Source organism: Pogona vitticeps, chromosome 8 (assembly GCF_051106095.1).
Source record: "Pogona vitticeps strain Pit_001003342236 chromosome 8, PviZW2.1, whole genome shotgun sequence".
Lineage (NCBI taxonomy): Eukaryota > Metazoa > Chordata > Lepidosauria > Squamata > Agamidae > Pogona > Pogona vitticeps.
In genome coordinates this window covers 22,637,420-22,652,850 of record NC_135790.1, presented here as the reverse complement: position 1 = coordinate 22,652,850, position 15,431 = coordinate 22,637,420, and the positions used below count along the sequence as shown (strand labels likewise).

The 15,431-nt window shown below is 41.7% G+C and overlaps 1 protein-coding gene across 5 annotated transcripts in view; it reads left to right on the top strand.

Moving 5' to 3' along the window:
• The window catches only part of LOC110078188 (opioid-binding protein/cell adhesion molecule homolog), a 789,058-nt gene that overhangs the window by 727,813 nt on the left and 45,814 nt on the right, over positions 1 to 15,431 (top strand). The gene's annotated exons all lie outside the window — the stretch shown is intronic.

The following is a 15,431-nucleotide window of genomic DNA, read 5'->3' as shown; positions in this document are numbered from 1 at the left end:
TGAGGACAGGTTGATGGGGACCTGGCATGCACCAGAGGGTTCCCTTACTCAAGATCTCTCTGCATGGAGACAGGGTTGATGTTAATCTCCATAGAGATTTTTTTTAAAAAAAATGTATAATCCTTAATTCTCCTTTCTGCTCAGTTTAGATGTCTTTCCAGAAGATGCTGAACTGTCATTCCTATTACAGTAGTCTTTAACTGGCAGAGTCAATAGCAAAGGATTATGGGAGCTGTAGTCCAACAACGTCTGGATACCTCTGTTCTAAGGAGAGAGCAATGTCCTGCTTTCCTCACATGAATCATTGGCTAAGACTGCATCAAAAGCCTCTGCACATCACATAGCAATTTTCATGAGCTTCTCTAGCCCTAGGCTTTCTGAGCATGAAATCATCTCAAGCGAACTTGTCAGGCATGAGTGTCTAGCCAAGGAACAAGACAAATGCATAATATCAATGCATAGAGAGAAAACTGAGGCCCATTCCCAAAAAAGAAGTTCTTGGAGGGCGAGGCCTTTATAGAGAAGAAAACACAGTGCAAGAAATTTGTATTTCATTTCTTTGAAACCCTGTTGATGTCTTTGCAAAATGTGCAAATTCTTGAGGTGAGTTATGTTTCTTCTTATGGAAAGCCTCAATTGCACCCTAATGCATTTCAGATCTTGAAAAGACTATGAGGTTTGACTTTGCTCACGATTATTGACCCTGATGAGGGAGATGATGGGTACTTCCCATCTCACTCTGTGATTCCTTTCTAAGGATGCTGATCTTAGAGCCACCTGTCTTAATAGCTCAATGACTTTGATGTCCCGTTGCAGGATCAGAGGTAGAGAGTTGAATTCCCCACTGTGCCTCCTGAGAGAAGAGCCAGCCTGGGTAGCCTTGGGCAAGCTGCACAGAAACAGGATGCTCTCAGAAGCAAGGAATGGTAAAGCACTTCTGAGTATTCTCTACCTAGAAGACCCTGAAAGGGTCACTATAAGTCAGAACTGACTGGAGAGCTCACTATTATTATTATTAATAATAATAATTTTAGAGCCCTCTCTACTATTAAACAGAAGTAGGCAGCAGTCTTTTAGGCAAAGGAGGTGCCATTGAACGTTCTGCCTCAGTCAGCAAAATCTGCCGTTCTACCCTGGCCAACCGAAACCTCGAATGCTCTTTGTACCGTTGTTCCCATTCTGTTTATCTTCCCTCTTCTCCCTCCCGTTCCTTTACTGTTTTACTGTTTGCTTTATAGATATTTTTTTTCTTTATGATGATAGTTTTTATTGATATTTTATTGGGGGCCCTTTTGAATGAATGAATTGTTCAGAGAAGCATGATCAATAAATGTTAAAGTAAATAACAAGGCAGGACAGTACTGGGGTCTTCCCAGACAGCCTTGCTATTGTGGTTCCATCATCATCACTATCATCCTTATTACTTAAAATTCAATGAAGTGCTGCCCAGAGAATAAAAGAGAAAAGGCCCCTGCTGAAATGTGTTGATGTTATGGACACAGTACAAACAAAAGAACACAGTGAGAGAAAGAGAATAAATCCACGGTATTCGTTTACACAGTAGACAGTCACGCAGAAGGTCTACTGTTAACTTCAGAAAGGAGGAGCCACATGGTGGTTGTTTGTAGTTTTTAGGATGCAATGGGTCCAGCTTTTATGTGATTTGTCAGTGTGGAGAATGGCCAGTGATACTCAGTTCTGAGAGGAGAAAATCCAGTAGCTGTCAGTAAAGATGGACACAACTCACCATTTTGGCAAGTCGTCTCGCTTTGTGAGTCATTAAAAGCTGACGACTCACACAGCACGAAGTTGCCCCCATGAATAACTTTGTTGATTCGGGGTGGGTTATTAAAAAAAAACACCCTCGCTGCCACCGCCACTCCCCTGCTGCCACCCCACCACCTCATAGCCTGCCTCAAGGGAATCCAGGTTGCCCATTGCAAAGATGGTGGCTGCAGCTTCCCTACCCTAAATGAAGCCGCAGCTGCCATTTTTTGCAAAGGGCAGCCAGTTTCCCTTTTTACGTGCCGTGGCTGCGGAGGCCAGATGGAGACCTCAGCAGCAGCAATTATGGTAAAGGGGTGTTGGCAGGGATGGGGGGCTAAGGTAGGGAGAGGAAGAGGATGGGGTAGACTGTGGGGGCGGGTGGCTGCCTGTCGGCCCGCTGCTCAGCTGACCGCCAGCCAGTAGGCAGAATAGGTTTTGTTTTTTAATTTAATTTACAAAGGACGAATAAAAACGGGAAAATATTTGTTGAGCTGTATTCATCTAGACTTAAAATCTGATGAATACGGATTGACAAACATTTAACAAGCAGATAACACACATAAACAAGGAGATCATGGATTTTCCTCCACAGATTCAAACTTTTAAATGGCTGGCTAGGTGGAAACATTGCTAAATAATTTTCCCCCTGTGTTTATGGATATGCTAAAAGATAAATAATGCAATTTAATCTTTCACATATTTTTACTTTTAATAACTTTGACATTTTAAGGGATGTACTCTCTGCTTTTTCACTATGTCTTTTAAAGACGCTAAGCTCCTACATTTTAAGAATATAATTGAAACATTCTCTTTCTTTAATTGAACATTATTTAAGTTTTGCCTTTATATATTTTGAATGTACTTCTGTTTGCAATATTCCATAGCTATAAAGATTTTTAATGAATTGAGCCATTTTCAATGAGGGCCATATGGCTCCTTGGGGGCCCCTGGGCCCATTTGAAGAGACCAACAGACTGGAAACACTCCTTCACACACCACCTTATCAGGTTAATTATATGACGTATACAGTCCTGATACAGCCTATTGTTCTTTCATACTACGTTTATGGTTGAGAACGGCTGAATTAGATGAACAAAGCTTGTAGAATTAGGCAAGCTGATGTTGTGCATGTGGGCATCTAGAGGATGGTTTACTTCACCATAGATGAAACAATGGCTTATTCTCATCTTCAAAAGAGATGGAGTATTTAAGCAATTAAACTACTTATATTTGATACCCAGATGAACTTTGCTATGATTGCTATGGTTGTCTGATCTCACACTGAAATTAACCCTATAAGGAAAAAATTATCCACTGCAACAAAGACTCACAGAATCAAACTACCAAGTAGTGCCATAAATCATACCATGCTGTGAGGGCTTTGAGTGTCAGACATTTTGCTCTTGACAAGAGCATGTGCAAAAAAAATCTCCAACAGGACATTTTACCAGCCTAAATGTGCTATTTTCCTTGACATGAACTGATCCAGTTTTTGGGGGGCTAGCAATTTACTTCTCTCTTCTGAACTATCCTTCAGCATCTTGATAATACAGTAATGCTAGTTGCCCAGGATTCTGCTGAATTCAGAATTATTATCCTGAATGATTTGACCTAGTTTTCACAAAAGACTTCTATATGTTCAGTTTCCTTTTTCAGCCTTTGCACACAGTCTTGCTGAATTACAGAACAGAATGTCTTTGTTGCTGGGATACATAAATATCACCAGGAGATCCTCATTTTCTACATGTTATGATTATTATTAGGAAAGGCAGCTTCATTATCAAATGTTGTCCCTCTTAACGAGTCCTTGGAAGTCCTTCGTAGAAAGTGCCAGGAATGAGTCTCTTGAGTAGAGATGGCTTTTTAACTCTTCAAATTCCAGAGTACCTTTAGAGCAACAAAATATAACAGGCACTGGGTTTGATTCTTCTATAATTTGTCATATTTGTTTCCATCTGTTTTGGATGCAAGAAGAGCTGAAATGTATTCCCTGCCCTCCCCTTGTCCATCATGACCCCATCATCTGGACCTGCTGTCCTCCGCACTCCAAACACTTGAAAGTCTTTCACAGAATATGACAGAAACACACACCACACGCTGGGAAGTCCTTTGTAGAAAGTACCACACAACGGACAGAGCGGTCTGATAGTTTTAATTACCTGCAGTTGGGTCCCCACCAGATTTAGAATATAGCATGATCTAAGGGGTCTAATTGCATACATCAAACAAGTACCATTGGCACTCCCAAAGCCAACTACACCAGAGCACAGTTTGCTGTCCTCTGAAGATGCCGGCCACAGAGACTGGCGAAACGTTAGGAAGAACAACCTTCAGAACACGGCCAAAGAGCCCGAAAAACCCACAACAACAAACAAGTACTGCTGGCTTTCTGTGCGTAAAGGCTGACGATCATTTTATTCAAGCATTAAAAGGTGGGTGCACTCACTAGGTAAAGCACTCTCTTTGTAGTTGTGTCATCCTCCATGTGTAGTGATAGAAACTCTATATCTGAAGACGTCAGAAACTATGACAGACAGTGGCACAAACAAGGCTGTTCCCCATCCTGGAAGGGCGGAGTGTGCTCACTTTTTAATGCCTGAATAGGGCTGCTGTGACATAGATGCCACAGACGGGACAGAGTCAAAGCGTGTGTCCCTGATCTCCCCCCTGATGTGTTAGAAATGGAAAGGCTGGTTGTGATTGCTCTGGTGTGGGGGAATTAGGTCTTTTGTGAAGTGGCTCTGAGAGGCCTTACAATTTGTGAGCATAGTTTGACAGAGTCCAAATGACTAAATAGATTCCGCTGGTGGGAAATGTTTTGTGCCCCGGCTCCTCAAGTGTTATTTCTGCCTCTTTATCAACAAGCCTTCCGGCCAGTGGATAAAATTGTTATCAACCTGTGGCAGGCTGAGAAATAATCTCCCACCTGTAGCAACAATAGGCGCTGTATCTCAAGCTGGTTAATGGGAGAGTCTTTAAAGTGTGTCTGCTCAATTTTTATTATCCTTTAGTTTTACAATTGCCTGGTAAAAATATTCTTATCACTCTTTCTCCTATTGTGACTCATTTGCTCCCTCTTCTCCTTTCACAAAGAAAAGCCATTAATTGACATTAAACACACCTACACTCACAGGCAGCAAACCTTTTAAATGGTTTAATACAGCTTATTCAAATGAAGATGGCTCTAAACACACATAAACTATATATGTATATAGACTTCTGCTCAGGTGCAATAGTATTCTTCTGAACAGAAGTTATAATGTTCATATTCTGTAAGTTTTTGCTTCTGTCTTTAGTCCTTCCAGAGCTTAGAAGTAACTAGTGATGAATAACTATTTCTGTTGTTGTATCATCAAGCTGGAACTGACTTATAATTACCTTAACAGGCCTTTTAAGGTCAGTAGAATACATAAGGAGTGCTTCTAGCAGTTCCACACAACCCAGTGAATGTCCATGGCTCCGTGGGGATTCAAACCCAGGCCTCCTGGATCTCAGTCCTTCGTTCTACACACAGCACTGTGTATCCCGAATAACTAGTTACTACAGTGGACCCTCTACTTACGGAATTAATCCATATTGGAATGGTGGCTGCAAGTCGAGAAGTCTGTAGGTCGAATCTCCATTGACCTACAATGCATTGAAAACCGATTAATCCCATAACTGGCAGTTTTTATTCTATTTTTGTTCCATTTTTGTTTTTTTCTGGTCTGTAAGTCGATTCTCCGGCAAGTTGAATCTAAATTTTGCGACCAGAGAAGTCTGTAACTCGAAAAGTCTGTAAGTCGAGCCGTCTGTAAGTCGAGGGTCCACTGTATTTTGTTTCAGTTTTTTTTTAGTGGCATGATGTTTGTAACTTAAAGAGGAATAACCAGTTTTCTGCACATTTTAAAAGTTACTTTTATAGCAACAGTGTTCATACCTAATTAGGTTCTACTGGAGTAACATCACCTAAATCCAAGTGCTGGCAGAGCTGTAACTAGGCATTTTGGCACCCAGAGCAAGGGGCCGACCATTGCACCTGCCCCATGTTGAAGTATGGGCAACCCCTGCCCCCCAGAAAAAGGATGAGAAGAACTTGATGTCCTCTAAAGATAAAGCTAATCCCTTTTTTTAAAGGAAAATAAATGGGGCCAGGAGCTGCTGCCATTTATTTCCCTAAGACTCACCAATATAGTCTCCTTGATGTTTTAGTGCCCTCTATGTTTTGCTGCATGAGGCAAAACCTCACTTGCTCCACACTAGTTATAGTCCTGAGTGTCTTGATTTGCCTCAAAATCAACACCCTAGTGCTCTGTTTCAGATACTGAAGTGGCAACAAGGTGGATGCCGGGAGAGTTGGTTTTCTGCCACAGTTGTTGTTTCATCATTAAGTTGTGTCCAACTCTTCGTGACCCCATGGACCACAGCATTCCAGGCCCTCCGGTCTTCCACTGCCTCCCGGAGTTTGGTCAAATTCATGTTGGTTGCTTTGATGACACTGTCCAACCATCTCATCCTCTGTTGTCCCCTTCTCCTCTTGCCTTCACACTTTCCCAACATCAGGGTTTTTTCCAGGGAGTCTTCTCTTCTCATGAGATGGCAAAAGTACTGGAGCCTCAGCTTCAGGATCTGTCTTTCCAGTGAGCACTCGGGGTTGATTTCCTTTAGAATTGATAGGTTTGTTCTCCTTGCAGTCCAGGGGACTCTCAAGAGTCTCCTCCAGCACCACAATTCAAAAGCATCAATTCTTCGGCGGCCAGCCTTCTTTATGGTCCAGCTCTCACTTCCATACATCACTACTGGAAAAAACCATAGTTTTGACTATGCAAACCTTTGTCGGCAAGGTGATGTCTCTGCTTCTTATGATGCTGTCTAGGTTTGTCATTGCTTTCCTCCCAAGAAGCAGGCGTTTTTTAATTTCGTGACTGCTGTCACCATCACTTGTGTCTTTTAAAAGGTAACTCAGAAGTCATTATTCTAGTAACTTTCAAGAAGAGCAAAGTAAAGAGTTGTGTATAGAATTGCAGCTATAATGTCAACCAACTATACGGGAGGGGGGTGTTGTTATGATTTTAACCTTTAAATTACTTTCCAAGCTTTCTGATTTGTTTTGAGACTATTATAGCAGCGCTCTGGGGCTGTGAGCATTCGTGGTGTGCATAGAACCAAGACTGGCATGCAGTGGTTAGAATGTTTAAGCAGGACTCAACCACAAAGGTCACCTGGTGATCACCACATTGACCTACGTCACACGGTGGTTGTGCTGCAGATCAAGGAGTGGAAGACAGCCATGTATACCTTGCTACACAAGTCATTGTATAAAATTTCAGTGAATAAGATAGTTCAGCTAGTGTCAGAGGTGCACACTTTGGCTAGAACCCTGTGGGGCAAAAAGTCAAGATGTTGTAGCAATATAGAGTCACATAGTATGCACAAGGACCAGAAGTGGGCACAGAAGCAGTGGTCTCCATGAAGAAATCTCACTTTTGACTTGCTGGTGGCAATGGTTGTGTAGACAATGGCATCTCACATGGCTCTACGGGAGGGATTTTTCCAGTTAGCAGATGTTCTGTAGCATGCTGGCCATTGATGCTGATCTTTTGGTTTTGCTTGCAGAAATATTAAATGACTGGCAGATGTTACTGGAATGCCCATTTGACCGAGATAGTAGCGAGATGCATGCGTCCCCATTCATGGGAGAAAGGCAGAATCAAATCAAATAAACAAGTAAGGGAGGAAAAAGAGTGTATTAGCCACATCTTTCTGATTGTCTCGGCACTCTTTAGATAAACAGAAATTGTTTGGTCCTGTATTAATACATCTATTAAGTTTTTTAATTAAGCATTTTAAGCAATTTGCTGTGTACAGATAGATGCACTTAATCCACGCCCAATGAATGAATGCATCCCCCACACACCGAGGTATAGCACTTAGAACTTGAGAGTCAAAGGAATTTTTTTCCCCTCCATACGTAGTCTCACATTGCTTCAACAAAATTTTGCTGATAATGCTGCCGCTGCTGCTAACAAAAATTCATATCATGCAGTTATGGATGCCATTGGGGTGGGGTGGGGGATGAATATAATTTTGGCCTCTGATAGTCCATCCAGTCAAGGGCCAAGTCACGCCATAACCTACCATTTGGCTGTATGAAATTGATGATCGGGATCCACTGAGAGACAGGCAGAGTCCTTCAGATGGAACAAATGCCCATTGTTGTCTTCTCTTGGTTGTCTGCACGGGAACGTGGGGCTTTGCTGGAATTTTCCACTTTTTTTAAAAAAATCTCTCCCTTGAAAGCTTCTTTGCCCTCCAGTAAACCTTACAACCCTCTCATGATCCTTTCAAAATAATTTTAAAACCAATTCGCTGCCATTCCTTCTGTTTGAGAACTTTTGGGTGTATATGGTTTTGTACCTAATTTAAAGCTTCCAGCTGGAGAGAGTCTGACCGCACAATGAACTTCTGCCCACTTCTTATCCATTAGCAAGTCTCCAAAGTTCATCTTGAACTGTTTCTTTTATGTATCCCTCCTAAGGCTTCTGTTGTGGAACAGCTATTGTTTGTTTGCTTGCTTTATTTTTACTTTGAGAAACACATTGGCATCTGAGCACAGGAAGTTGCCGGTGTGCTAAACTTTGTTCCCATAATGAAGTGGAAAAGAAAGAGAATTGTATCTTGTAGAAAGGACAAAAAATCAGGAAGTCTCAGATTTTGTTTTTCTTTGGTACAGAGAGAAGACATCTGCAAGGTAGGTAAAAATATCACTATTATTGGAGCACGAATGTTCCACTTGGAAGACTCTAGCGAGAGCTTGCAAAGCACTTGAAGAAACATATTCATTATTTCATTTTATTTTATTTCTCTACTGCGCCATATAGTGGCACTGCCACTACTCTAGATGGCTTCCAACAGTGAAATAAACATAAAGAACTCAGTACATCAAAACCACAAATATAAAAATATAACATATATAGGAAGAACTCTACAACTAAACACTAAAGAGGGCAGCCATGATTGCTGGAGTTTAACTGAGAGAAGTGTAGGCATTTTGCTGCCTAGTCAGAGAACTAATTCTGATTAGAATTGCCATTTCCATGCAAAAACAGAACTAGCCAGATTGGCTGCTGAGCATTTCCAGCAGCCCCAAAGCTCGGACTGCATCCTCCACTACACTTGAAAAAAGTGATGTAAATTAATTGTTGAAGAGCCAGCCACTTCAACTTGGCACAAAGTCACCTCCTCCGATGCACTGATGTTGCCTCCTGGCATCTGACATCCAAGGCAACTAACTCATTCTGCCTTCTAAAAGGGTGAGAGGAGACATGTTTGCAAACGCCAGGAAAAAAAAATGTTTTCCCTAAACTGTGATGATTTGTCACTAAGAGAAACATCAACTTATTTTTGACATAAGTTTCTGTTAGAGGGTATACCAATAATTCCCTACTATCTGGTCCCCAACTGCTTAGGATCTGAAAGTGCTAGGGCAAATTGTTTCTCTGTCCGATGAGACTTTCTTTCTGTGTACGTTTAATCCAGAGATGTGAATCCTCACGTCTCTCATCTCTTTATGGAAAGAGTAATAGTCTTCTCCGGGCAGGAATTCTGCTGTGTTTTCAGCAGATTTCTCACACCGTTCTGTGGAAAATTTGACATTTTGGGGGGTCTGCTTTGTTTCCCAAATATGTTAGAAGAGACGTTTTGCATACATTCTGGAGATCTTGAGATACAAAAAAGGCTCTCATCTGGAGGTGAGACATTTAAATTCCTTTTAGAGGTACCTTTTTCAGTTGAGTGAGCCTGAATCAACAATAACAAGGCATTTAATGAGTATTTGCCCTCATCCTTGGTTTAATCACATCACAGTCTCTTCTTTGGAAGAACAATTACGTAGAATGGCCAAAATCCTCTTGCATAGCTATGCAAATGGGAGAATCTTTGGAAGCAAAATGCCCTAAAGAATCACTATTAATATATTCAGTTCTATGTGGATTCATACAACTCAGTATGCAACTGACAACGTCTACAATGATTTGTTACCTTGCAGCAATTTGCCTCCAAACGTTACCCTGTTTGTGTTACACCAGCATAACCAAGTAAGTGCATTTTGGCCAATACATCCGGGAAACATATATAAAAAACAAGAGAGACATTTCAAGATATCAGATATCAGAACTGTTTTTTATTTCCTGATTTTGAGCTAGAAAACTACAGATGTGTTATTGCAGTTAAGTCTCCTGAAAAGGCAGAAGGTTTGAGCATATTCTCTCTGGATCAGCAAACAAAGTGGTGCCCTAATTATGCAAGTTGCAGTGCAATTAAGGCACTTGCTTTTGCAATGGCAAATCGGCTCTGTGTGAATTTATATGGTTTTCTGTGCTCTTGAATAGATAACATGAAGTGCAATTAAAGCAACTGCACACGTAAGGCTCAGTAATGGTTTCGATCTCTGCTCCTCTCTGTAGTCTTCCAATGAACAGAAGGTATAACAGAGAAATGCAGGTCTGCTTTGCAAAAATAGTGCATGCACCTTTTGCAGATCACGTTCCTGAAGGTGCAGCATCTGCATGGAGAAATGAGGGAATCATATCAATAGTGATTCCCCACTGCCATCCCTAAAGATTTATATTGCAAAAGAAAAGTGGGAATGTGTGTTTGTGTCTTGAGAAGAAAAAAGAACATTAGCCTTGCAAATAATATTGATTGGAGTTTCTTCTTTAGTCATGTTTGGGTCCATTGCTAGGATCACAAGGCACTTAACTGCAGTCATTTTAGGAGCAGGTTCTTTTCAGCTAATTCAAAAGCATTAGGGAGACTTTTTGCAATATATGTATTTCAAAATTATTTCCCCCTATTTGGACCTTTGTGGGGTGGGGGTGATGTTCCTTGCTGATGTTCTTCTGAAGCCCTCTTGCCTTTCCTTGACATTTTTTTATCATTTGTTCTGTGCTTTATGATTCCAATTTATAAAGTCCGTCGGACTAAATCCTCAAGAGATGACAATGATAAGCAGGCCAGGTTTTCACAGGATCACCACCCCTGCATCAGTTCCCTCAAACTATCGCCCAAACATGGCCTGAGAGCTACAGTGTGTTGGAGGTGAGATGACTGCTAAGTTACTAAAACAAATATGTCATAGTCACACATTAGTCCAGTTAAGGTCGTCAAGACATGGGCAACAAAGACAGCCACAAGTCCTGCTTTCCATGACAGTAATACTTTGCGGAAGGTAGTCTTCTCTTTGAAGGTGTTCTCAATTGGAAGGGTTTAAAAAATAAAGAATGATGCAAAGGAAGAGTCTTTAAATTGCCAATCAAGAGTTATCACCTGGACATTAAGACTGGTCAAACAGAGGCACATTGGCTTTTGGTCATTGTCTTTCCCATTACGGCGAAAGATAATGTGTTTCTCTTTAGAGTGATTCTTTCTAAATTTCTGTCTCCATCAGCAGAAGCATTTTAGTTGTGTATGTGTGTGTGTGTGTGTTTGCAAGACTTCTTTCTTTTTGATGATGCATTTCCTTTTAGATGACATGTATAAGAGAAAAGCCTTCTGGAAATCCTCCCCCACCCAAATATTGACAACCCTCTGCTGCCGCCGAGGGTGGACTTGCATGCCGGAATCCATTCAGAAAGGACCCTGGGTGCAAGAGAAACAAAACAAGATCCCTCCTTTCAGATCAACTTTTGTTTTTGCATGTCACATCACTCCATAGGACATATATGGGTCCCATGATTGGGAGCCCTGATATGGCAGGGTTCCCAATCATGGAAGCATCTCAAGCATGTTCAGTCATTTTTCAGATTCTTGTGTCTTCAGAATGTTATGCTCACTGTAAGAAGATCTGGTTCTTATGCACTTGAGGAGCACTGCAACATGGTAACAGTCATACGTGCCCTTAGGATTTAATATTTGGATAAGACTATTGCTAAGTGATAAAATACACTTTTGTGAAAGCCGTTTCCAGATTTGGCCCTGTTGAAAAGGGCTGATTTAATGTCAGAGTGGATTTTGAAAGTGTGACTTCTAATAATTCCCCTCCTTCTTTGGCAGGCTGTGATGAGCAACTGTGACGCTCAGCACCAAGCTTATTGCTGTTGAGCCCATTTAATGTCCTGATCTAGTGCTGCTTTTAGATATTGTAGGAAATTGAAATGGCAATTAGGACCCATCCACCAGGTCCTGATCAGAGCATGAGAAAGTGCAGGGTCTTGCTTCAACTGAGCTTTGTCAGTAGCTCTTGGAAACCAAGTGCTGGCACTGGCCATGTTCTTCAGCAAAGGTTCTGTTGAATCCCTGTCAAGATTTGAGGGGAGACAGAATGGGCATTTGCAATGCTGCTTAGGGGTGATGTGGAGTCTTGTAGTTGTAATCCAAAATAATCTTTCTGGCAGCTACGATAGGCTGTTGTAGCACAAGAGAAAGGTCCTGTAGCAACTTTAAGAGTACAAAAACTAGTTTTTATTTTTCATGTGCTTTCATGTGTCCAAACGCATTTCCTCAGACAAACTTCCATACTCTTCAATGGCCTGAGAACCACTCACACCCATGTACCACCTTGTGTTTGCGCACGAGACTTTTTGAACCCCAGGTTCTCATGGATACTATGAAGTCAGCCTTTGACTTCCTGTAAACAGCTCATTAACAAGCAACAATGGAGCTGTCCATTCCTTCCCTAGGAAAGCCCCTTCACAGCTGCTGACTAACTACATACAGTACTAGACTATGAGGTTGGGTCCAGCTAATTAAGATACATTGTTCTCATTCAGCTTGAGGGCGGGAAGGTTGTCTAAGAGGTTATGATGCATGTTAAATGAGGTCTCCGTGTGGAAGGATTCTTTCCTCAGCTCCCAGGATACAGCCTTTTCAATCTTCTGAAACTGGATGGCATGCAGAACAGACGGCTGCTGTAGTAAGAGCAGCATCCTGTCTCCTTCTTCTTCTATCTTGGTAATTAAACCAACCAATAACATACAAACCATCCATTCCCTATAGCTTTGCTTACTTCATTCTTACAGATAAGACTGAAAAATCTAAACATTATCTCTCAGCTGGGTGAAATCATGAGAGGTTTTGTGCAAGGGTTTTTTTTTGGGGGGGGGAGCTGTTAAGTCTAGAACTTGTTGCAAAAAATACGTGAAGTTTTGTGGGGACTTTTGCACAAAAATACCTTTTGCACAAAAAGCCAGATCTTTTTGCTAGGGTTGCTGCTGACAAGTGCTGGTCTTAAAGCAGTTGACACTTCCTTCCAAGTCTTCTCATCAAGGAAGAGAAAACTAGTGAACGTTCTTTGAATCCCGATCGTCCATCACAAACTGCAGCAAGAGGTGGGTTTTATGGGGAGAATCTGCAGCAAAATTGTGACTGGTGTTTATGGAAGGGAAGCACAGCCCAGTGACACAACACGTACTTTGAAGGAACCCAAGTTTAGTTGACATCTGCAGTTTAAACCGAGGGAAGGAAAGATGAGGGATCAGGTAATGGCAGAGACCTCTCTCTGACTGAGATATTGGAGAGCTGCTCCTGGTGAAAAATACACAGTTACAATATTCTGAAGTAGTCTTTTAGGCGGTTTCTTATAGCTTCTGAGTGCAGAAAAATCTCATCCACTCCCTCTCATCTTCCATTTGAAAGGATCAGGTGATAGTTGATGGTGGAAAATACTTCGCCTCCATATCTGGAGAGCCACTGCCAGTGAAGAGCAGACAATACCAGATAGATGGAGAAACACTTTTCAGCTAACATAAAGCAGTTTCCTGCAATATCATTGTGTTTTGATTAGAGCAACCATGGGCAGCTGTGGCCCTCCAGATGTTTTAGACTACAGTTCTCATCAGCCAGCAGAGCCAAATGAGCCTGGCAGTCCAGAAACATCTGGAGAACCACAGTTTGCCCATTCCTGACCTAGAAGTTTGTTCATTCATCCATTCGTTGTTTTCTTTCTTTCTTTCTTTCTTTCTTTCTTTCCTTCCTTCCTTATTATATTTGCATATCACTCCAAAATAGAAAATTTTCTGAGCTGCTAACAATAATGCCTAGTGCCAGCCAGCAACAAATGGAATCCAGCGAAGGTCCTCACTGCACGGTTCCCTTTAAACCCCGATATACTTTTAGCAACAGTCCCTTTATCTTAAATCTATTCACATGCCTATTTGTATTAGCTGAATTGTACCACAAGTCTCCAGTTTCTTCTGAGACTTGTCCTTTTCAAAGCTAGAATATTTTTGTAAAGCTGATACAAGATTTTCTGGTTCAGGAGAGTTTTTTTTTTATGTCCGAGTTCTCAGTAATTTAAATGAAATAGAAATATAATATTTATTCTGTGTGAAAGAAATGTATTGATTCAGTTTGCAAACCGTACAACAGAATTTATACTGTTTATTTTGTCGCTTTGGTACCATCCTATGGCTTTGGTAATCATTTTGATTCTCAAGTAACTTCTCGAGTGGGAGGTGGTTTTAGGAATGGATTGCTTAGGAATTGGAGAAATGGCTGAAAATCCCAAGAGATGAAAGTTGCTGTGGCAGGTGGCATCAGTTTTCCTAGCCCATTCTGTAGCTATCCACCATATTGTCCTGAAGACACTAATAAAAAAGTGAACCTAAGCAGGGTCAGACTTGATTACTGGTAACGTAGGTGCTTGTTGGGAAAATTCAAGGGTATCCAGATAGGGCTGGGAAATAATCCTGCTAGAGGTGCTAGGGAACTGCTGCTGTTGAGTTGACAAAGCCAAGATATATCTACCAAAGCACTGGTTCAATGGAAGGCAGTTCCCTATCTTCCTAACCTCGTATTGTGCCCAATGTTTGTGTAGAACAGAAGAGGGCAACAGAGGTGGGCCTGTGGGCCAAGTATGGTTTTTTGAACCTTCTTTTTAGCACACTTCTCTGCCCGCACCCATCAAACTGGTCAATACTGCCATAAAAGGTACAACTGAGTTGCAGTATCAAGAGTGCAACATTTAAATATCCAGTAGCACAAGCACAGCAGCCACACACACACACACAGTAATATCTTTGGAGATGTCATCTATCATGACATCACATCTGTCAACAGGAAGTGACAAGAAGTGACCTCAGGCCAGACTGTGAAATCTAATCCTTGTTCCACAGACAGAAGGAGATTGTTCCGCCCGCCCCCCAAAATCGAGGGACAGGGACAGAAAGCGCTAGTGGACACTAAACCCGAGTTCCCTAATCCCAAGTAATTCAGAATTGCTCCAATTGACTGAAGAGTGTGCAGTTCTTATATCCCTTTTCTTTCCCTTTGTCCAAGCCTCCCATGGTCATGCCAGCAGAAGATTTCCTAACATAGTGTTTAGACTTGCAACAAAGTGGATGGATTCCTATCTCCAAGTAAGAGTGCTCAGAGTTCCATTGAGGTAGAATGCCCTCCTCTGGAATGTGCCGTTTTATCATCATCATCCTCTTTTCCATTGTTCCCCTCCAACTGATACTCAGTATTCCAGAGCTACTAGCGGTGGCTGGTCCTCTCTGCAGTGGCTGGTCCGTTAGGGCAAATGAGACACTACCCCCTACAGCCTACACAGTGGAAGAAACAGAACAGGCGATGCCATCCATTCCCCCACCCAGGAGGGAATCAATACGCCTACAAACAAACATTAGAAAATAATATCCATTCCCTTTAGAAAATTTACTGCAATGCTATGGCAAAAGAAGAAAAAC